We start from the raw sequence: 24,868 nt of genomic DNA, 5'->3' as shown, positions 1-24,868 counted from the left end.
AGAGGACTACGTGTCCTCATAATCTAAAAAAAAAGAATCATTACTTGTAGAATGGTTAGTAGAGTAAAAAGGCCAGCACTAAAGAGTCACTACACACAGGGGAAGTAAATTCAATATTGAGCAAAGAGGAACAAAATATTGAGCACTTGCGTAACTGGGCAATCAAAACAAGGCACAGGTACACTGATACCTCTAACAAGACACGGGTACACTGATACCTCTAACAAGGCACGGGTACACTGATAACTCTAACAAGACACGGGTACACTGATACCTCTAACAAGGCACGGGTACACTGATACCTCTAACAAGACACGGGTACACTGATAACTCTAACAAGACACGGGTACACTGATAACTATAACAAGACACAGATGAAAATAATCATCTGGTAATGGGGGAGGAGGAGCATCGGGGCCTGGTGGGCTCTGGCGACCCCAGGTGGTCAGACCGAGGCATGACAGTAGTTAGTGGTTGGGTCTTTTGGTTGCCCAGCCTCTCCTGCCCTTGCTTTCTGCAGCACAGCTCCCTCTTGAACAGATTTCCTCCTGTGTATCTACTGAGTGCAAACTCCTTCCTGTTTTCAGATGTAATGTTGAATTTCTTCAGGCAGGTTTTGATGTCATGCATTTCCTTTAGGGTAGGGATCTGTTTGGGGAGACGCGAGCTCGGCATCCGGATGACGTGACCTATCCATCGGAGTTGGTGTTGCCTTATCACGGTGGAGATGCAGTTCACGTTGGCCCATTTCTGTGCGTCTGAACTTCCAGCTGATCCTCGAAATCATTCCGAAGGCTCTTTGGAGGTATTGTTCCGGGGCTTCCAGGTGCGTACTGTAGCTGGTCTATGATTCAGTTCCATACAGGAGAGACAACGTGACATGAAAGAAAAATGGGAGCATTAGCCTGGGTATTGTTGGAGCATTTATTTCATTGGGTTTTGGGCAACCGTGGTTTCTCACTTCATGGTGGAGAGCAGTGACACAGATAAAGTAGCAATTATGAGTGTGCCTGATCTCTCATTACAGTGACATGAAGCTGCGTTTTGTCACCACGGAAATGTCAGGACACACTCACCCAGTAGCTTAAACAGCAGAAAACACATCAGTGTGATGTTACCATCCACAGCAATCCCTTTTCCTATTTGTACAGTCTGTATCCCTTTGCATGTAGATTGTCCGTTATTTAGAGATTTTCATAAATCCTATTGCCTTTCCTTATTTTCCTGTAAATGCCTGCAAGAAAACAAAATGTGACATTTACATATTTGATTTTAATTTTCACTGGACCTGCAACATCAAAGAAAATCATAAATAATAGAAGCAGGAACTTGAGGAGGGTGGGTCTATCACTGAAGACTCTACCAAAGGGTAGACTGTTCATTTCTCTCCACGGCTGCTGCCCGACCTGCCGAGTCCCCCCCACCCCACCCGGTATTTTGAACGTGTTGCTGCGACTTTCTGCGCTCTACTGTGGGGAGCGAGCATCGTTACCGGTTCCCTCGCCGCCTGGTCTGGGGGGCTCCAATGCGCAGGATCGAAAGCGGCTGCAGGAGGTTGCAGACCCAACCAGCTCCAGCACGGACTCAACCCCAACACTGAGGACATAACCCTGAGCCGGTGCCTCCGGAAGGCGGCGTTCCTCACTAATACCCCAAATCATCTGCAATCTGCACGGTTCTCATCACTAGCATCGGGGAGGAGGTACAGGAGCCTAGCAGTGAATGAGGAACGACGACAGATTTCAGAAGGGTCCCTGAACCCAGGGTCCATGCACACTATATCTCTATTCCCTTTGATTCCAGTAATTATTTATTTTGTAAATTATCAGTAATTTTACATTTTTGCACTGTACCGCTGCTGCAAGGCGACAGATTTCACAGTGCAACAAAAGCACAAAAATTCAATGATAATAAAACTGATCCGGAGATTCTGAGCAGACCATTCGGCCCTTCGAGCCTGCGTTGCCACACTTGAAGCTCAGAGCTATGCATATGCAATGTTCGCATTCATTTCGAGAGGACCAGAAAAGTAAAGCAAGGGTATAATGCTGGGGCTTTATAAAGCATTAGTCAGACTACATGTGGAGTGTTAGCAGCAGTTTAGGGCCCTATATTTATGAAAGGGCATGCTGGTATTGGAGAGGTCCAGAGGAGGTTTACAAGAATGCCCCCGGGAATGAGATAGTTAATGCATGAAGGGTGTTTGATGGCTCTCGAACTGTACTCTCTGGAGTTTAGAAGAATGAGTGGAGGCTATATTGAAAGGCCTAAATAGGGTAGACATGGAGAGGATGTTTCCAATAGTGGGTGAGTCTAGGACCCGAGGTCACAGCCTCAGAATAGAAGGATGTCCCTTTAGACCAGAGATGAGGAGGATTTTCTTTAGCCAGAGGGTGGTGAATCTGTGGATTCATGGGCACAGAAGGCTGTGGAGGCCAAGTCATTGGGTATACTTAAAGTGGAGGTTGATAGGTTCTTGATTAGTCTAGGAATTAAAAGTTACCGGGCAGGAGAAAGGGTTGAGAGGGAAAATAAATTAGCCTTGACAGAATCGAGGTGCTGATTCAATGGGCTGAATGGCCTAATTTTGTGTTCTGTGGTCTTGTTAGAGCTGCATTTATCCAGTAGAATCCCACACTATGGGTGTTAGGAAGGCTATGGGCAGTTAGGGGGTGAGTCACTTGCTGGAGGATTCCTGGCATCTCAGCTGCTTCTAGGTTTATGTCGCTGGTCCAGTTAATTTTCTCTTCACAGTCATCACGCTATAGTCACACAGAGTGAAAACAGGCCTTCGGTCCAGGCCAGCTAAGTGCCCATCCCACTCCTATTTGCTTGGGTGTGGCCCACATCCCTACAAAGTTTCCCCATCCACATAGACTGAGAGGTGAAGACCCCAGCTTGTTGTGCTAGGGGAGTGTTCGATCGTCTTCTAACTACAGACAGAAGCTGTCCGTGAACCTGGTGCTACGTGCTTTCAGGCTTTTGTGTCTTCTGCCCGATGGGATGGGAGAAGGGAGAGTGTCCGGGGTGGTTGGAGACTTTGATTATGTTCCCACGGAGGGGAGGCTGGTTTCCGTGATGTGCTGAGCTGTGTCCACAACCCTCTGCAGTTTCTCACAGTCTCGGGCAGAGCAGCTGCCGTACCAACAGGAGCAGGAAAAAGGCTGGTCAGCTCAGTGAGTCTGTTCCCCTGTCAGTGGGAACATCAACGGTTCGACTATATATTCACCTCTACATTCCTGCATACTCTCAGTGATCTCACGTCCACTGGTGAGTCAGGAATGTACCTACCCTAACCTCTAAAATACTCAAACCCCTCGCTGTCTGAAATGGGCCACCCTTAACTTATGTGGTTACACTTCAGGGTAGTGGGGTGGAGATATGTCTCTACCAAAGGAGGTGTGAGATGCTCCTTCCCTTCGCGAGCCTGCAGGACACCGTTGGGCAAGGTGTGGTACCTGCTTAGCCCCTGATCAGGGTCACACGGGACCAGGTGGTGGATGGTCGTCTGAGCAGCTGGTGCATATCACAAGTCCTGGTTATGCGACCACTGATGCCAGCCAGACAATCTGTGAAGAGTATCAATAATGAGTGGAGTCATTCATCTTGGAAAGACACTGCCCGGAAGAAGGCAGTGGCAAACATCTTGTTTAGAAAAATCTGCCAAGAGCAATCAGGGTCATGGGAAAACCATGATCGCCCACGTCATACGACATGACATGTAATGAGCCAACAAACCCTTCATTGGAAATTCTCCCACATCAACCCTCTCAAGCCACTAGGACCTTGTAGAGCCAAAACCACAAGTACCAGTCCATCCTGTCTAATTTACTCTTATCGAACATACTGGCCAGACCGATGTTCGTATCACGGCAGATTGTCCATCTTATCATATCAGAGTCTGATAGTGCAGTTGAAGCTGCTCTTGAACCTGGTGGTATAACTTTGAGGCTTTTATATCTCCTGCCCAGTGGGAGAGTGATAGGAGGGAGTGTCCAGTGAGGGAAGTGGGGTCTTTGACTATGCCGACTGCTTTAATGAGGCAGCAGGAAGTGTGCAGGCCATGGAGGGGAGGCTGGTAATCAAAGCTCAAAGTAAATTTATTATCAAAGCATGTGTCACCCTGAGATTCATTTTCTTGTGGGCGTTCACAGTAAATGCAAAGAAACACGATAGAATTAATGAAAAACTGCCCACAACAATGACAGACAAATAACCAGTGTGCAAAAGACAACAACTGCGCAAATACTAAAAGGAAGAAAAAGCAGTAAATATTGAGAACTGGAGATGACAAGGCCTTGAAAGTGAATCCATTGTTGTGGGAACATTTCAATGACAAGGCAAGTGAAGTTGAGTGAAGTTATCCCCTTTGGTACGCGAGCCTGATAGTTGAGGGGTAATAACTGTTCCTGAACCTGGTGGTGTGAGTCCTGAGGCTCCTGTACCATTTCCTTGATGGCAGCAGTGAGAAGAGAGCACGAGCTGGATGGTTGGGTCCTTGATGATGGAAGCTACGTTTCTACGATAGTGCTCAATATATGTGTTCGAAGATGGGAAGGGCATTATCCGTGATCGACTGAACCATATCCATGACTTTGTGTAGGCTTTTCATTCAAGGCTTTTGGTGTTTCCATACCAGGCTTTGATACACAAACAATCAGGAAACTTTCCAGCTCACATCTATAGAAGTTTGTCAGCATCTTAGATGACATGCGGAATCTTCGCAAACTTCTAAAAAAAGGTTGAGGGGCTGCACTGTGTATCTATGTGCTGGAACCAGCACAGATTCTCTGGAATGACAATATCTCTGATGGACATGAGGAGGAGGTTATCTGCTGGAATCAATGAGGCGTGAGAACCTCTCAACATTTACCACCCTGATCAGGGGTATTACCCAGGTCTTGCTTCCCCTGAACTGCTTCACTGTCCGACCAGACATAAAAGCCAGTCCAGCACTTGAGGTTCAGTGTTCAGTGATCGTCAGATCCTGGGGCCGAGGCCCGAATGTCAAATCGGAAGTCCAGAAGTCGAGGCTCCTTGGCTGGAGATTGAGTCTGCGACTCTCTGTGTGTACAGTGGTGACGTCAAAGGCTCAGTGTCTGCGAGTCGAAACCCACTGAAGGGAGACTGTCCGCAGGTGGGAGGGAGGGTGGAGTGTGTGTGTGTGAGGGAGGACAGTGTGAGGATGTGAGGAAGGGAGGGAGGACAGTATGAGGGTATGAGGGAGAGAGGGAGGACAGTGTGAGGGTGTGAGGGAGGGAGGGAAGACTGTGTGTGGGAGGGAGGGAGGACAGTGTCAGGATATGGAAGAGGGAGGGAGGACAGTGTGTGGGTGTGAGGGAGGGAGGACAGTGTGAGGGTGTGAGGGAGGGAGGACAGTATGAGGATATGGAAGGGAGGACAGTGTGTGGGTATGAGATAGTGAGGGAGGGAGGACAGTGTGAGGGTGTGAGGGAGTGAGGGAGGACAGTGTGAGGGTGTGAGGAAGTGAGGGAGGGAGGACAGTGTGTTGGGAGGAGTGAAGGAGAGAGGAATGGGGCTTGATTTGCTCTTGTTGGTTTGTTGCTAGTTGTGTTCCGCGTTGTTCGGTTGAACATTGTGGGCACGGTATGTTGACACCAGATTGTGTGGTGAGATTTGTGGCCTGCCCCCCAGTACATTGTGAGGTTGTGTTGCCTGTTAACACAAACGTCGTATTTCACTCTCGTTTTCAGTTTTCTGCCATCATCGTCATTATGTGCCATGTCGTATGACGTGGGCGATCACAGTCTTTAACCACCATTATTCTTGGCAAATATTTCTACAGAAGTGGTTTGCCATTGCCTTCTTCTGGGCAGTGTCTTTGCAAGATGAGTGATCCCAGCCATGATCAATACTCCTCAGAGATTGTCTGCCTGGCGTCACCTGATCCAGATCGTGGAGTGGGGAGGTGCTGAGCAGGGTGCTACACTTTGCCCAAGGGTGATCTGCAGGTTAGCAGAGCACCTTACACCTCCTTTGGTAGACACGAATCTCCACCCCACCACCCAATCAAAGTACTTCACATGATAAATAAAATTGAATCTCGATCTTGAACTGTTTTCCCAGCAGGTAAGCTATTCTGAATATTTTTTAGAAAGAATAATTCATTGAGTAGTCTACTTATGGAAACGGTTATCTATTGCCGGAATTTTTCTATCAAGTTAAGCTGATTAGTGGCAACACAGCGAATCTCACTGAGCGATGATTCATTGGCTAAAGTGTTGGCGGGAATGATGCACAACACCAGAGAAGATTCCTCCTTGCCTGATTACTGATGGAATTATTTCTTTACAGAGCCAAGGTATTAGAGGGAGCTTGGCGGTAGCTTCTTACTCTGCTCGTCACGTTGTGGAACAGTACGGCAGAGGAATATGATCTTCAGCATTATCACGTCTGTGCTGACTGTACTGCTTGTCTAACTAATCCCACCTGCTCATAACTCTCCATTCCCTGCCCCGTCCAAATGCCCCTTAAATGTCCCTAATGTACTGTCTTTCCCTCTACTACCATCCCAGGCTGTCTGGTCCACTCAAAAATAAGTTTATCTTCAAATTTCCTCCCCCTCCACCTTTAAACTACGATCGCTAATATTTTACATTTCTGCCCTGGGGAAAAGACTCCAACTCTCCTCCTGGGGTGAAATCTAAAGTTGGAGGCTAATGTCTGCCATTCTAAGGATCTGGGGCCAAGGATTGGAGACCCGAGGCAGCCTGTCCTGAGGTTGGAGGCCTGTGTGTGTGTGTGTTTGTGAAAGGGGCTTGCTGCTGTTGCCTTGTTTTGTTTTTTCTTATTGCTTGTTGTGTATTTAATATTTCAGTAATATTTGAGTAATCTTGTGTGTATACTCATTACAAGTTATATATACTGTATAAATACTTGAATTGCCTATGTTATCACACTACCATGTGGTATGTGCGTGCCTCGCTTACAGTAAAACACAACGTTAGACTCACATTCCGGACTCGTGTGTCCTTCTTTCAATTGGTTTAATGTTTTAAAGTTACAAAACTTTGTTCTCGTTACAGCCTGTGCCACTCTGCTGAACAAGGTGGGCATACTATGTTGGCAACACTTGCGGGCTGCTCCCAGCATATCCTTGGGTGTGATGGTTGTTAACACAGGTGGCACATTTCACCGTGTATTTCGATGTATGCGTGATAAATAAATCTGAGTCTCGATCTGGATCTCTGTCTGTGTCCCTCACTATCTTGTAAACCTCTATCAAGCCTTCCCGCAGCCTCGGCCACTCCACAGAAAACAGCCCCGGTTTGTCCACCCTCTCCTGACAGCTCATACCCTCTAATCCAGGCAACGTCCCGGTGAACCTCTCTCTACCCTCTCGAAAGCTTCCACATCCTCCTGTAAGGGGGTGACCAGAATTGTACTCAAACCTCTAAATGTGGTGAACCCATCGTTTTATGCATCCTCAGAATGAGGATCAGGATTATCACACGCAAAACGCTGGAGGAACTCAGCAGGCCAGGCAGCTTCTATGGAAAAGAGTACAGTCGATGTCTCGGGATGAAACCCTTTGGCAGGACTGGAGGAAAAAAAAGCTGAGGAGTAGATTTAAAAGGTGGGATGAGAGGAACCCAAGGTGATAGATGAAACCTGAAGAGGGAGGGATGAAGTAAAAAGCTGGGAAGTTGATAGTGAAAGAGACAGAAGGCCATGGAAGAAAGAAAAGGGGGAAGGAGCACCAGAGGGAGTTGATGGGCGGGCAAGGAGATGAGGTGACAGGGGGAAAGGGGGATGGGAAATGGTGAAGGACAGGGACGTGGGAACATTACCGGAAGTTTGAGAAATCGATGTTCATGCCATCAGGTTGGAGGCTACCCAAGCAGAATACAAGGTGTTGTTCCTCCAACCTGAGTGTGGGCTCACCACGACAGTGGAGGCTTTGGAGAGGACGTAGGCTTACCAGGATGTAGATTAGAGGGTATGTGCTATATGGAGAGGCTAGACAAACTCGATTCTCTGGACTGGTATAGGCTGAGAGGGAGATCTGATAGAGGTTTATAAGATTATGAGAGGCATAGATAGAGTAGCGTGGCGCGTGGCCAAGTGGTTAAGGCGTTGGTCTAGTGATCTGAAGGTCGCTAGTTCGAGCCTTGGCTGAGGCAGCCGGTTGTGTCCTTGAGCAAGGCACTTAACCACACATTGCTCTGCGACGACACTGGTGCCAAGCTGTATGGGTCCTAATGCCCTTCCCTTGGACAACATCGGTGGTGTGGAGAGGGGAGACTTGCAGCATGGGCAACTGTTGGTCTTCCATACAACCTTGCCCAGGCCTGCGCCCTGGAAACCTTCCAAGGCGCAAATCCATGAGACTAACGGATGCCTATTAGATAGAGTAGATAGGCAGCACCTTTTTTCCTGGGGTTAAAATGTCTAATACCAGAAAGCATACATTTAAGGTGGGGAGGGGGGAGATGTGAGGGGCAAGTTTTTTACATGGAAAGTAGTGGATGCCCGGAATGCACTGCCTCTGTTGGCGGCAGAAGCAGATACATTAGAGACTTATAACGATGTTTAGATAGGCACATGAATGTGACAGAAATGGAAGGATTTGGACATTGCATAGGCAGAAGAGATTAGTTCAAAGTTCAAAGTAAACTTATTATCTAAGCATGTATATGTCACCATTTACAACCCACTAGGTCCATTTTCTTGCAGGCATTCACAGTAAATACAAGAAACACAACAGAATCAATGAAAGACCACACACAAATACCCAATGTACGAAAGATAACAAAGAATGCAAATGCAAGAGAGAGAGAAAAAAGTAATAATAATAAAAACATACGTGATAAATATATGTATATATTTACAGTGGGTCTATACATTATGGGAACAGTTCAATGATGGGGTGAGAGAAGTTGAGTTAAGCTATCCCCTCTGTTCAAGAGCCTGATTGTTGAGGAGTCATAACTGTTCCTGAAACAGATTACCGATTTAATTGGTTCAGTCCAACATTGTGGGCCAAAGGACCAACTCATATGCTGTACTGTTCTAGGTTCTATGTTAAGCACAGCCCACATATTATAATTCTACATAAACTGGGAAAGTAATCAAGACATGGGATTAAGACAATTAATTTAAGCTCCCCCAGAACTGAAGGATGACAGAGTGAATGTGGAATTCACGGTGATGTAGAAGTGAAGTTACTAGCACAAGTGGTTAAGGAGGCACAATTCCACCACGGCTCATACGGCAACTGCTCTGCCCGAGACCGTGAGAAACTGCAGAGAGTTGTGAACACAGCTTAGCGCATCACAGAAACCAGCCTCCCCTCTGTTGACTCTGCATGCCTCGGTAAAGAAGCAGCATTAATTAAGAAGCAGAAATACAATGTTGGAAAGTGTATGGTTATGCACTTTGGCAGAAGAAATAAACGGGCGGACTATTATTTAAATGGGGAGAAAATTCAAAAGTTCTGAGATGCAATGGGACTTGGGAGTTCTCGTACGGGATACCCTTAACGTTAACCTCCAGGTTGAGTCGGTGGTGAAGAAGGCGAATGCAATGTTGGCATTCATTTCTAGAGGAATAGAGTATAGGAGCAGGGATGTGATGTTGAGGCTCTATAAGGCGCTGGTGAGACCTCACTTGGAGGACTGTGGGCAGTTTTGGGTTCCTTATTTAAGAAAGGATGTGCTGACGTTGGAGAGGGTACAGAGAAGATTCACAAGAATGATTCTGGGAATGAGAGGGTTAACATATGAGGAACATTTGTCCACTCTTGGACTGTATTCCTTGGAGTTTAGAAGAATGAGGGGGGACCTCATAGAAACATTTTGAATGTTGAAAGGCATGGACAGAGTGGATGTGGTTGTTTCCTATGGAGGGGGAGTCTAGTACCAGAGGGCATGACTTAAGGATTGAAGGGCGCCCATTCAGAAAAGAGATGCAAAGAAATTTTTTCAGCCAGAGGGTGGTGAACCTATGGAATTTGTTGCCACGGGCAGCAGTGGAGGCCAAGTCATTGGGTATATTTAAGGCAGAGATTGATAGGTATCTGAGTAGCCAGGGCATCAAAGGTTATCGTGAGAAGGCAGGGGAGTGGGGCTAAATGGGAGAATAGATCAGCTCATGATAAAATGGCGGAGCAGACTCAATGGGCTGAATGGTTTACTTCTGCTCCTTTGTCTTATGGTCTTAAAAAATGATTAGCTTTATGTACATCGAAACATTGAAACATACTATGTCGTTAGCATCAACGACTAACACGGTCCGAGGATTGTGCAGGGGGCAGCCTGTAAGTGTCGTCACCCTTCTGGTTAAAATACTATGCCCACAACTCACTAGCCCCAGTTGTACACCTTTGGAATGTGGGAGGAAACCAGAGCACCTGGAGGAAACCCACGTGGTCACAGGGAGAACATACAAACTCCTTACCGACAGTGGTGGAAATTGAACTCTAATCAGTGATCAGTGGAACTATAAAGTGATTGCACTAACCGTCCACCCTTAATCAGAAATCCCACTCACCCCAGACATTTTCTCTTCTTCCCCCTCCAGTCGGGCAGAAGATACAAAAGCCTGAACGCACGTACCACCAGGCTCGAGGGCAGCTTCTATCCTGCAGATAAAAGATTACTGAACAGTCCCCTAGTATGACAAAGTGGATTCTTGACCTCGCAATCTACCTCATCATGATCTCGCACCTTATTGTTAGCCTGCACTGCACTCTCTCTGTAGCTGCTACACTTTATTCTGCATCCTGTTAATGTTTTACCTTGTTCTACCTCAATGCTCTGTGTAATAAATTGCTCTTTACGGGCGGCATGCAAAACAAAGCGTTTCATTTTACCTCAATACATGTGACAACAATAAACCAATTTACCAATTTACCACAGTCAAGTTAATTGCCAAATGCACAAGTCAGCGTGCGCACAGGTGCGATGAAAAACTTCCTTGCAGCAACTTCACAAGCACAGAGCGTCAGAGGTAAAATATTCACAAGAAAAGCATAAATTAACCATAAATTATACAAAATTATACAAGAATGAACGCAATTAGTCCACTGTAGTGCAAAGTGGTTAATATAATGAGGAAGTGATTAGGGTTTTGCTGGCTGTTCCAAGAATAGAAGCGTTGAAGGGAAATAGCAGTTCTTGAACCTGGTGGTGTGGGACTTGGGGCTTCTGTACCTCCTGCCCGGCCAGGGGGGTGAGCTGCAAGAACCAGGATCAGAGTTTGGTCAGACTGTGAGGAGAGATTGAGTTGTCTGGGACTGTACTCACTGGAATTCAGTAGAATGAGAGGAGATCTTATAGAAACATATAAAATTATGAAAGGAATAGATAAGACAGAGGAAGGAAAGTTGTTCCACTGGTAGGTGAGACAGAACTTAGGCGACATAGCCTCAGGATTCGGGAAGGAGATGAGGAGGAACTGTTTTTCCCAGAGAATAGTGAATCTGTGGAATTCTCTGCCCAATGAAGCAGTGGAGGCTACTTCAGTAAATATATTTAAGGCAAGGCTGGATAGATTTTTGCATATTAGGGGAATTAAGGGTTATGGGGAAAAGACAGGTAGGTGGAGATGAGTCCATGGCCAGATCAGCCATGATCTTATTGAATGGTGGAGCAGGCTCAATGGGCCAGATGGCCGACTCCTGCTGTTATTTCTTATTTTCTAATGAATCAGGCTTATTATCACTGAAGTGCATTGTGAAATTTGTTGTTTGTGGCAGCAGTACATTACAAGACATAAAAATTACTGTAAGTTACAAAAGTAAGCCTCAGAAAGGATGTCCCTTTAGAACAGAGATGAGGAGGAATTTCTTTAGCCAGAGGGTGGTAAATCTGTGTAATTCATTGCCACAGACGGCTGTGGAGGCCAAGTCATCGAGTATATTTAAAACGGAGGTTGATAGGTTCTTGGTGAGTAAGGAGATCAAAGATTATGGAGCGAAGGCTGGAGAATGGGATTCAGAGGGATAATAAATCAGCTACAATGGAATGGTGAAGCAGACTTGAATGGCAGAAGGGTCTAATTCTGACCCCGTGTTTTATTGTCAAAAAATAATTAAGTACTGCAAAAATGAATAATGAGGTGGTTCTTATTGGTTCATGGACCATTCGAGAGTCTTTGTGCAGATCTCTCAAATTTCCTTTAGAAAACTCCTTCCTCTCACCCGAAACCGATACACAAGAGATTCCCTAGGTGCCGGAAATACGGAGACACACTCACACAAAATACTGGAGGATCTCAGCAGGTCAGGCAGCATCTATGAAGGGAAATAAACAGTCAATGTTTTGGGCCGAGACCCTTCATTAGGCCTTGCCTGACTTGCTGAGTTCATCCAGCATTTTCACTGTATTGCACTTTAAGCCTGTGTCCTCTTGTTTCTGACGGTAGTAGTGCGATCAGTCTAGTCCAGTACGATATTGTCCTACGGGATTGTACATTGGTGGGTCCTCGAGTGGCTGTAGAGGCGGAACTGGGTTCCACGTATTCTGGTGCAGTGTGGACACACGAGTAAGTGGTGACTGTGGTTAGAGGTTGGGTTTATTGGTTGTTCAGTCTCTCTGTTCACAGCTGCAGCTTGTTCTCTGCGAGACAGTGAACTCATTCTCATGTAACACAGCTCCCACTTGAACAGATTTCATCCAGGTACAATGCAGTGTCTTCCCAGTTTTTAGATGTAATGTTGAATTTCTTCAGGCTGATTTTGATGTTATCTTTGAAGCATTTCCTTTCCCCACCAAGGGCTCGCTGATCCCCTTCAACTGGGAGTAAAGGATCTGTTTGGGTAGGTCTGAGTTAAGCATCCAGATGATATGACCTATCCATCGGAATTGGTGTCGCTTTATCATGATGGAGGTGCTGTTCATGTTGGGCTCCTCCAGTATGCTGGTGTTAGTGCGTCTGTCCTTCCCGCTGAACCTCAAAATCTTTCATAAGGAGCTTTGGAGGTATTATTCCAGGGCTTTCAGGTGCCTGCTGAGTTTCTGATATCTCTACTAAGAGAAAAGGATTTTGATTATCTGGGCGATTGCTGGTGGGAAGGTATGGAACCTCCTAAGGTTTTGAACCATGCCGCAGAAAAACAAAAGTTTCTGCAGTGTGCAATGTTGACAACGGAGCCTGCCATTCCTAGAAGTCACAGTTAATTTAACCAGGATGACACACACACACATTCAACCATAACTCATATGTCCAGGCTGCCACAGCTATTAAAGAGCAGCGAGAAGTGGCATTATGTCTGAGCTGTTACATGCTGTATGATTGGACAGCACTCCCATGACTAAACACTTAATTATAAATCACTAACTCTGTAATTACATTTTCAGGAAATGCACAGTAACGATTTACCACGGCACCTCTAAGAGAAAGGAGCTCGGACTGAGTGCAATAGGACATTTTGTGGAATTGTCGAGTCATACAGCAGGAAGACAGGCCATTCGGCCCACTGAATCTGTACTAGCCACCAAGCAGCCAAAGTGAAGACAGAAAATGCAATCAGTAGGTTTCATAGATCTTGCTTATATTTGTTGGAGTCGGTGAGAATGGGGAATAATTTTACTGAAACATATAAAATACTTCTGAACACCGTGAAGTCTGACAGAGACGGAGGACCTTCATAGCTGCTCTAAACGCCAGCGGCATAACGTGCAAAAGAGGAAGAGATAAAATACTTTGCTGGCATGCTAGAGTAGACAACGAGATGCCTCTGCAACAAGTTTTGAAATGAATGAACTTAGTTGCAAGGATAAGGAGATGATCATTTAAAATGGGTTGCATCACACAGGTGGGAGAGATATGGAGGGCAGAGGTCCAAGAGGGTGCAGGTCAGTGGGAGTTCAGCATGGGCTAGATGGGCCAAAGGGCCTGTTTTCTGTGCTGTGGTGTTCTATGACTGTCATTCATGACCCTGTCACGTACTTTGGAGAATTTCTATCAAGACAGGTTGGCCCAGCTTCAACCCTGACCTCTGGTGCTGTCTGCGTGGAGCTTGCATGCTCTCCCAATGACCGTGTGTGTTTACCCCAAGTGCTCCAGTTCCCTCCCACCTGCCAAGGACGTGCAGGTTGCTGGGTTAACTGGTCGCTGTGAAGTGCCCATCATGAGTAGGTGTGTAATAGAATCTGGGAGAGTGGATGGGAATGGAACACAGAACAGTACAGGCCCCTCAGCCAGCCTTTTAACCCACTCAAACCCTTCCCTCCTACATAGCCCTCCATTTCCCTATCATTCTTGTGTCTTTCTAAGTTTGTTAAATGCCCCTAATGTATCTGCCTCTCCCACCACCCCTGGCAGGACGTTCCGTGTACCCACCACTCTCTGTGTAAAAAACCGACCTCTGACATCCCTCCTAGACTTTCTTCCAATCACCTTAAAATTATGCTCCCTCGTATGAACCATTTCCACCCCGAGAAAAGGACTCTGGCTGTCTACGTGATCTGTGCCTCTTATCATCTTGTACACCTCTGTCAAGTCCCCTCTCGTCCTCCTTCCCTCCAAGGAGAAAAGCCCTAAATCGCTCAGTCTCTCCTCATAAGGTATGCTTCTGTTGGAAATGGGATTAGTGCAGGACAGTGTAAATTGGTGGTTAATGGTTAGGACTGACTCAATGGGCTGGAGGGCCTGCTTCTGTGCAGTATGACCCCGTCTTCACTCCTCTACAAGTTACAGCCTTTTGCAAAACGTTGTTAGTTAGATTGATCTTGGGGTAGGTTAAAGGGTCAGCACAACACTGTGGGCTGAAGGGCCTGTACTGTGCTCTACGTTGTAGACATTCTCGGAACCCACTCTTAATCCCAACAATAAAACCAAAGCATTTATCTAGCTCTCAGCAATGTTGTCCTGTAGGCACAATACAGCACACCAGCTGTAAGTTCAATCCCCTATGCTGCTTGTCTAAAGTCCAAAGTAAATGTTATTATCCAGGTACATTTATATCACCATATACAGCCCTGAGACTCATTCCCACTGTATGGAGTTTGTATGTTTCCCCTGTGGCGACGTGGGTTTCCTCTGGGTGCTCTGGTTTCCTCCCACAGTGCCGATTGCGGTTAGCACGCTGTGGGAATGCTGTGGTGATACCGCGAATGTGGCAACACTTATCGGCCGCCCCTTCCCCCGCACTATCCTGGATGATTTGATTCGATGCAAACAATACAATTCAGTTCATGTTTTTGACGTACTTTTGACACAGAAAGCTAATCTCTACCTTATCTCTAACTTCATCTTGTAAGTAAATTAATGTCGATCTGTATCATTTGGCAAATGGAATAAGTAGATCCATTAAGGAATCTTCTTAATGAAAATCTGACTCATTCATCTCTGCACGCAATTACAGTCATGCAAAGAGGAAATTAAAGAGGTTACTTAAGTTCCTGTCCTTTTATATTTTCATTTTGAGGAATAAACTCTAGCAAATTTGAAAAATCTACTGCATTTCTCTTTTCCAAACAAGTACATTGCGGCTTTTGCTTAAAGCGTGTGACACACCGATGGCGTCCAGCAACGCTGTTGACGGTGAGTTTAATGATCTCAGCCATGGGTTCAGATTTATTATCACTGGCATATGCTGTGAAATTTGTTGTTTTGCAGCAGCAGTGATAGAAAAATATTACCTCAAGTCACAGAAAAAGTAAATGAAGTAATTAGCGCAAAAAGAGGGATAGTGTTAATGTTTAGTCTGTGTTTTCAGGCTCCTGTATCTCCTGCCCGATGGCGGTTTCAAGAAGACGTGTCCTAATGATGGATGCTACCCTCTTGAGGCATTGCCGTTTGCGGATGGTTTCCATGGTGGTGAAGATAATGTCCTCGATGCTGTAGGGCAGCCCATGACCAGATTCTACAGGGAGGGTTTTCTGTAGGGGACTGGAGGTGTCACTGCATGTGAAGGTGCCTATCAGTTTGTGCAACCAACCAGGTCGAAGGACACTGACACATAACAAACCAAGATGTAACATCAGTTAGACCAAGGGTTCCCTACTTTTTTTATGCCATGGACATCTCCCACTACTGAGGGGTCTGTTACCCCTGAATTAGACTATCATATATTATTCTAGTATAGGAAGTATAGGGTAGCAACAGAGAGATTCACCTGAAAGTCTCAATTCAGGGTTTTGACACCAAATATTGACCATTCTTTCCCCCTCGCGGATTCTGCTCGATCCACTGAGCTCTTCCAGCAGATTGTCTGCGACTCCAGGATGCGGCATCTGTGGCCTTTCGAGTCTTCGCCAGGATGCTGCCTGGAAAGGAGGTCCGAGGTTATCAGGAGAGATTGTGTAGACTGGGTTTGAAATGTTAGGGAGGCTGAGAGATGACCTGATAGAGGTTCATGAAATTGCAAGGGGCGTAGGTTGAATCGTCAACATCTTTTTCACAGGGCATGGAAGTCTAGAACTAAGAATAAATGAAGGAAGGAAAGATGGAGGGCCAAGACATTCGGTGTATTTAAGGCAGAAATCGATTGGTAAGGGGGTTAGGGGTTATAAGGAGAAGAGAATGGGGTTGAAAAAACATCAGCCAGGATTGAATAGCAGAGCTAACTCAAATCTATATCCAAGAAAGTATTGGAAAGGGTCTAGAGGAGGTTCACGAAAATGATCATGAATGAAATAGTTAATGTATGTGGAGCCTTTGATGTCTCTGGGCCTGTACTCTCTGGTTTAGAAGAATGAGTGGGTAGGGGGAGACCTCATTGAAATCTATTGAATATTGAAAGGTGCAGATAGAGTGGATGTGGAGAGGATGTTTCCTATAGTGGGGGAGTCTAGGACCAAAGGGCACAGCCCTCAGAATTGAGAGACATCTATTTACAGCAGACGTAAGGAAGAATTTCTTTAGCCACAGGGTGGTGAATCTGTGGAATTCATTGCCACAGACGGCTGTGGAGGTCAAGTCATTGAGTATATTTAAAGCTGAGGTTGATAGGTTCCTGATTAGTAAGGGCATTAAAGGTTACAGGGAGAAAGCAGGGGAATGGGGTTGATAAATCAGCCATGATGGAATAACAGTGCAGAGTCGATGGGCTGAATGGCCTAATTCTGCTCCTATGTCTCATCGTCTTGTGGTCTAGACCATGTGGCTGGTACCACTAGCTCAAACGTACATATAATGAGATTGTTCTTTGACAAAAACTCTTCACTCACACTGAAAATATCCATAGTACACTTCTAAGACCAAAACGCCATTATCTGGGGAATTATGGACCAGTTGCCATGACAGCCAGCTATAGTAACAGTAATGTTGGATTTGAAAGAAGCAATCCAGGTCTATTTGCAGGAAGAGAAAGCCACAAATGGAAGCTGATAAAGGTCTCGGAAAAAGACAGAGCATTCCTCACAAGTGGAGTACAATACTTTGAAGCTCCTTCTTCAGAAGGCTTTAAACTGTGAGTGGCATTTTCAATACCGCACTTCAGAGCTTCCTCAGAGACAGAGCGGACAATGATTTCCCAGAAAGGAAGGTCGAGCAGAGCTTTGTAAAGGAGACAGGTGATAGGAGGGCAGGATAGAGGGTTACGGAGGTCTTGGTTTGAAATTAAAGGCCCCCATTGCGGATCAGTTCCCGGGTTTGCATCCCGCTGCTCTCTGTAAGAAGTTCGTACGTTCTCCTTGTGACCACGTGGGTTTCCTCCCGATACTCCAGTCTCCACCCACGTTCCAAAGACGGGCAGGTTAGCAGCACGCACATAATGCTGGAGGAACTCGGCAGGTCAGGCAGCCGCTACGAAAGTGAGTAAACGATTGATGTTTTGGGCTGAGAACCTTCATGAGGACTGGAAAGGAAGGGAGAGGAGGCCAGAATAAGAAAGCGGGGGGAGGAGTGGGAGGACAAGCTGGAAGGCGATAGGTGAAACCAGGCGGGTGGGGAAGGTGAAGGGCTGGAGAGGAAGGAAGTTGGTCGCATGGATGTGATTGGGTGGTGTGGGCTTGTTGGTTCAGAAAGGCCTGTACCGTGCTGTATCTCTAAACAACAATAAAGTGAACTCAGGAGACCACAGGGTGAACAATGCCTTAATTGCAGCTGCCTAGATTAGAGGGAATGTTTTATCAGGAAAGCTTGAGTGAGCTAGCGTTGGAGAGAAGGAGGATGAGGGATGACTCGATGGAGGGATGAAGAGACTTAGATAGAGTGGGCAGCCAGAGACTTTCTCTGAGAGCAGAAATGACTAATACAAGGGGGCATAGTTTTAAGGTGATTGAAGGAAAGTATAGGGGAGGTGATGGAAATAATTTTCTTTTACACAGAGGTTGGTGAGTGCCTGGAACACACTGTCAGGAATGGTCAGTGAGTCAGACATGTTAGGGACATTTAAAAGACTCTTACAAAGGCACATGGATGAAAGAAAAATGGATGTTTGTGCAGGTGGGAAGGATTAGATTTATCTTAGAGTAGGTTAAAAAGTTGACACGACATCATGGGCTGAATGGCCTGCCCTGTGCTTTTAATGTGGTTGATGCCTGATTCACTTCTGCAAGTCCAGACAGGGTAGTCATGGTGTCGACCAACCTGTGATTTTAAACAGCTGGCTTTCCATGACTCACCGCCTGATACTTCACTTTGAAGTGTTCCTCAGTTAGTGGGAGAGACTAAAACCAGGAGATACGGTCACAACATAATGGGGTGGCCATTTCAGACTGAGGTGCATAGGGATTTCTGGAACCTCTGGAATTCTGTATCCCAGAGATATGGAGGCTAGTCAGTGGATGTTACTACCACTGGGGAGGAGGTACAGCAGCCTGAAGACACATGCTCGATGTTTTATAACAGCTTCTTCCACTTCACTATCAGATATCTGACCAATGCGTGAACTCCTGAAGGTGATATCACTATTACTGTTTTGAGCTATCCATTTTATTCTTCATTGTAACTTGTGATAATTTTTTATGCATTGCAATATACTGCTGCCACAAAATAACGAATTTCACAACCTATATCAGTGATAATATACCTGATTCAATAGACAATAGACAATAGGTGCAGGAGTAGGCCATTCAGCCCTTCGAGCCAGCACCACCATTCACTGTGATCATGGCTGATCATCCACAATCAGTACCCTGTTCCTGCCTTCTCCCCATGTCCCTTGACTCCGCTATCTTTAAGAGCTCTATCTAACTCTTTCCTGAAAGCATCCAGAGAATTGGCCTCCACTGCCTTCTGGGGCAGAGCATTCCACAGAACCACAACCCTCTGTGTGAAAAAGTTTCTCCTCAACTCCGTTCTAAATGGCCTACCCCTTATTCTCAAATTGTGGCCTCTGGTTCTGAACTCACCCAACATCGGGAACATGTTTCCTGCCTCTAGCATGTCCAATCCCTTAATAATCTTATATGTTTCAATCAGATTCCCTCTCATCCTTCTAAATTCCAGTGTATACAAGCCCAGTCGCTCCAATCTTTCAACATATCACAGTCTCGCCACCTCGGGAATTAACCTCATGAACCTACGCTGCACTCCCTCAATAGCAAGAATGTCCTTCCTCAAATTTGGAGACCAAAACTGTACACAATACTCCAGGTGTGGTCTCACCAGGGCCCTGTACAACTGCAGAAGGACCTCTTTGCTCCTGTACTCAACTCCCCTTGTTATGAAGGCCAGCATGCCATTAGCTTTCTTCACTGCCTGCTGTACCTGCATGCTTACTTTCAGTGACTGATGAACAAGGACACCTAGATCTCGTTGTACTTCCCCTTTTCTTAACTTGACACCTTTTAAATAGTAATCTGCCTTTGTGTTCTTGCCACCAAAGTGGATAACCTCACATTTATCCACATTAAACTGCATCTGCCCACCCACCCAACTTGTCCAAGTCACCCTGCATTCTCATATCATCCTCCTCACATTTCACACTGCCACCCAGCTTTGTGTCATCTGCAAATTTGCTAATGTTACTTTTAATCCCTTCATCTAAATCATTAATGTATATTGTAAATAGCTGCGGTCCCAGCACCGACCCTTGCGGTACCCCACTAGTCACTGCCTGCCATTCTGAAAGGGAGCTGTTAATCGCTACTCTTTGTTTCCTGTCTGCCAACCAATTTTCTACCAATATCAGTACCCTATCCCCAATACCATGTGCTCCAATTTTGCCGACTAGTCTCCTATGTGGCACCTTATCAAAGGCTTTCTGAAAGTCCAGGTACATTACATCCACTGGCTCTCCCTTGCCCATTTTCATTGATACATCCTCAAAAAATTCCAGAAGATTAGTCAAGCATGATTTCCCCTTTGTAAATCCATGCTTACTCAGACCGATCCTGTTACTGCTATCCAAATGTGCTGTTATTTCATCCTTTATAATTGACTCCAGCATCTTCCCCACACTGATGTCAGACTATCTGGTCTATAATTCCCTGTTTTCTCTCTCCCTCCTTTCTTAAAAAGTGGGATAACATTAGCTACCCTCCAATCTGCAGGAGCTGATCCTGAACCAATAGAACATTGGAAAATGATTACCAATGCGTCCACGATTTCTAGAGCCACCTCCTTAAGTACCCTGGGATGCAGACCATCAGGCCCTGGGGATTTATCAGCCTTCACTCCCATCAGTCTAATGTGTACTTCCTTCAGTTCCTCTGTTACCCTAGGTCCTCTGGCCACTATTACATCTGGGAGATTGTTTGTGTCCTCCCTAGTGAAGACGGATCCAAAGTGCCTCTTACAACTCGTCTGCCATTTCTTTGTTCCTCATAATAAATTCACCTGTTTCTGTCTTCAAGGGCCCAATTTTGGTCTTAACTATTTTTTTCCTCTTTACATACCTAAAGAAGCTTATACTATCCTCCTTTATATTCTTGGCTAGCTTACCTTCGTACCTCATCTTTTCTCTTCGTATTGCCTTTTTATTGCTCTTTAAAAGTTTCCCAATCCTCCGGCTTCCCGCTCATCTTTGCTATGTTATACTTCTTCTCTTCGTGTTCAACACACACAAAATGCTGGACGAACTCAGCGGGCCAGGCAGCAGCTATGAAAATGAATAGACAGTCAACGTTTTGGGCTCAGACTCTTCTTCAGGACTGGAAAGGAAGCGGGAAGAAGCCAGAACAAGAAAGTGGTGGGGGCGGGAGGGGGAGGGAAGGAAGGAAGAAGGACAAGCTAGAAGGTGATAGGTGAAGCCAGGTAGGTGGGATGGGGGGGTGGGGGTGATGAATTAAGAATCTGGTGGCTGATAGATGGAAGAGGTCAAGAGCTGAGGAAGAAGGAATCTGATGGGAGAGGAGAGTGCTCCACTGGAGAAAGGAAAGGAGAAGGGGAACCTGAAGGATGTGTTGGGCAGGCGACAAGAAAAGAAGAGGGGAAGAGAGAAACCTGAATGGGGAATGGAAAAAGAGAGGGAGATTCCTTCTTCTTCAGCCTCTTACCTCTTCCATCTATCACTCCCAGCTTCTCAACATTCCCCCACCTTCCTCCTCACCAGCCTTCACCCATCACCTTTCAACTTGTACTCCTTCCCCTCCGCCCTCTTTGCTGCCCTGAACAAGGGCCTCGGCCTGAAACGTCGACCGTTCATATCTCTCCATAGATGCCGTCTCCCCCTGTACCTGGGTTGACTTTCCACCTTCTCACCGCAGAGCCTCTCTCCCCTGTAACCGGGAGTGGGGCTGAATCCACCCCTGTCACCAGGCCCCTCTACTGATTCAGATTTATTTATTTATCACATGTATGTCAAAACATACAGTGCAAAGTGTTGTTTGTGTTAACAGCCCACATGCCCGAGGGTGAGCCGGAGTGGGGGGTGGGCAGCCCGCACGTGCTGCCTCATAGTCCAGCACTAATTTAGCATGCCCACAATGCTCGGCAGAACCAGGCAGAACACAACAAGCAACAAAACAACAATAGCAAAGCACCCTCCCTCCCACCATGTCTCTCACACAACCACACACACAGATTGTCCTCCAACTCCCAGACAGGCTGCTAGTGTCCATCTATATAATAGGCCTCTGGTCTCCATCTCCCAGACAGGCCTCTGATCTCCATCTCCAAGTCAGGCCTTTGGTTTCCATCTCCAGAACAGGCCTCTGGTCTCCAACTCCCAGACAGGCCTCTGATCTCCATCTCCAAGTCGGGCCTTTGGTTTCCATCTCCAGAACAGGCTTCTGGTCTCCAACTAGGGTTGCCAACTGTCCCATATTAGCCGGGACATCCTGTATATTGGGCTAAATTGGTTTGTCCCATACAGGACCGCCCTTGTCCCGTATTTCCCCCGCTAAGGTAGAGTGTTCCTATGAAACCTCTTGTGCCGAAATGGCGTAAAGCGAAGAAGCAATTACCATTAATTTATATGGGAAAAATTTCTGAGCGTTCCCAGACCCAAAAAATAACCTACCAAATCATACCAAATAACACATAAAACCTAAAATAACACTAACGTATAGTAAAAGTAGAATCGAGAAGATTAAGCCAAAACTGATTTGTAGAAAAAAATCGGCACGTACACGCATGCGCACACAGGTGCCCGTGCAAGGCTTCATGGTCATGGTAGCCTTTTTCGGGGTAAACACAAGTGTCCTATATTTGACTGCTACTTTTGTCCTTTATTTGGGAGTGAGAAAGTTGGCAACCCTATCACCAATTTCCAGACAGACCTCTGGTCTCCATCCCCAGGACAGGCCTCTGGTCTCCATCCCCAGGACAGGCCGCTGGTCTCCAACTCCAGGACAGGCTGCTGATCTCCAATACCAGAACAGGCCGTTGGTCTCCAATTCCAGGACAGGCCGCTGGTCTCCAGCTCCAGGACAGGCCGCTGATCTCCAATTCCAGGACAGGCCGCTGGTCTCCAGCTCCAGGACAGGCCGCTGGTCTCCAACTCCAGGACAGGCCACTGGTCTCCAACTCCAGGACAGGCTTCTGGTCTCTAATTCCAGGACAAGCTTCTGGTCTCCAATTCCAGGACAGGTCGCTGGTCTCCAATTCCAGAACAGCTTCTGGTCTCCAATTCCAGGACAGGCCGTTGGTCTCCAGTTCCAGGACAGGCCACTGGTCTCCAACTCCAGGACAGGCTTCTGGTCTCTAATTCCAGGACAAGCTTCTGGTCTCCAATTCCAGGACAGGCCGCTGGTCTTCATTTCCAAAACAGGCCTCTGCTCTCTATCCCCAGGACAGGCTTCTGGTCTCCAGCTCCCGGACAGGCCTTTGTTCTTCAGTCCAAGCTTTGACGTCCGAACTTCCGATAGACATTCAGGCTTCAAACATCAGTATCAATCCTTGGACTAGCCTAAACCAGGACACAGAACCCCAGGTTTGAACTCTGGGTGCACTGATTCACCATGAGGGTGAATCCCAATCCCCAGATCCCCTGCTTCCCAGCATCCATGTCAGAGCAGAGAGAACGTGCAAACAGGGGTCAGGATGAGGCTCGGATCTCTGGGGCTAAGAGACAGCAGCTCCACTTGCTGTGCTTAAACATACAAAGAGATTCACCAACAGGGGTGGGGGGGGGCAGTGATCTCACCATCACCCTTTCCCCCTCCCCCCAGGCTGAATGGACTCCAGAAGACTATAAGACATAGGAGCAGAATTAGGCCATCTGGCCCATTGAGCCTGCTCCACCATTCATTTGTGGCTGATCCTTATTTTTTCCTTCTCAACCCCGTTTCCCGGCCTTCACCCATAACCTTTGATGCCATGTCCAATCAAGAGCCTATCATTCTCTGCCTTAAATACACCCAATGTCCTGGCCTCCACAGCTACCTGTGGCAACAAATTCCACAAATTCACCACCCTTTGGCTAAAGAAATTTCTCTGCATCTCTGTTTTGAAAGGGCACCCCTCTATCCTGAGGTTGTGCCCTCTTGTCCTAGACTCTTTCACCATGGGAGACATCCTTCCCACGTCTACTCTGTCTAGGCCTTCCAACATTCAAAAGGTTTCAATGGGATCCCCCCTCATCCTTCTGAATTCCAGTGAGTACAGACCCAGAGTGAACCTCCTCTGGACCCTCTCCAATGCCAGCACATCTTTTCTTAGATGAGGAGCCCAAAACTGTTCACAATACTCAAGGTGAGGCCTCACCAGTGCCTTATAAAGCCTCAGCATCACATCCTTGTTCTTGTATTCTAGACCTCTTGAAATGAATGCTAACATGGCAACCTTGGACGTGACTTCAAGTAAAGAAGTCACGAACCATGGAAATTTTCTGCGGGTATTCAGAATTGCCTTGCCCACAGAAGGCAGAGCATGGTAATGCCAGCACTGTGCGGGTGTTGTTTAGATTTCCAGCGTCTGCAGATGTCGTCGTGCAGAGGATGGTAATTGATGGAATGTGTACTGCCTGGAGGTCAATGGCCAGTGGCATTTTGTGGGGATCTGTTCTGGGACCCCTGCTCTTTGTCAGTTTTATGAATGACTTGGATGAGGAAATGAAGGGGTGGGTTAGTAAGTTTACAGATGACACGAAGGTTGGTGATGTTGTGGACTGTTGTATGTCGCTCGTGCGCATGCGCCTGTCGTGCATGCAGCCTGGTACAGCCGTTCCGATCTATTTTTACTTTCTTCTTCTTACTTTTTAACTTACGTTATTTTTGTATTTTTTTTCTCATGGTAACACGTCGAAGCTGCACCCTCCCTAACATGCTGGTAGAGAGAGTTTTATCGAAGCTGCACCCTCTCTAACACGCTGGTAGAGAGAGTTTTATTTGAGTTTCCTTTAGCGCTGGAAATGGTTACATCCTGACACGCGGGACAGAAGCAAGGTCGCATTGTGTATTCCATGGACCAGCAAATACCGGCCGGCTTAGCGAACAGAGCGGCGGACACCCCTGCTGAAATCCAGAGGAAAACACACAGAGGATGCAGAGGGGGATCACAAAGCCGAGGAAAGAGGACCGGGTCAAGAAAACAGAGACTATTGGAGAAGAGGAGTTCGGTGGGTAATACA

Source organism: Mobula hypostoma, chromosome 3 (genome assembly GCF_963921235.1).
Source record: "Mobula hypostoma chromosome 3, sMobHyp1.1, whole genome shotgun sequence".
Taxonomy (NCBI): Eukaryota; Metazoa; Chordata; class Chondrichthyes; order Myliobatiformes; family Myliobatidae; genus Mobula; species Mobula hypostoma.
The sequence above is the reverse complement of the archived record's forward strand: the minus strand, read 5'-3'. Positions refer to the sequence as shown.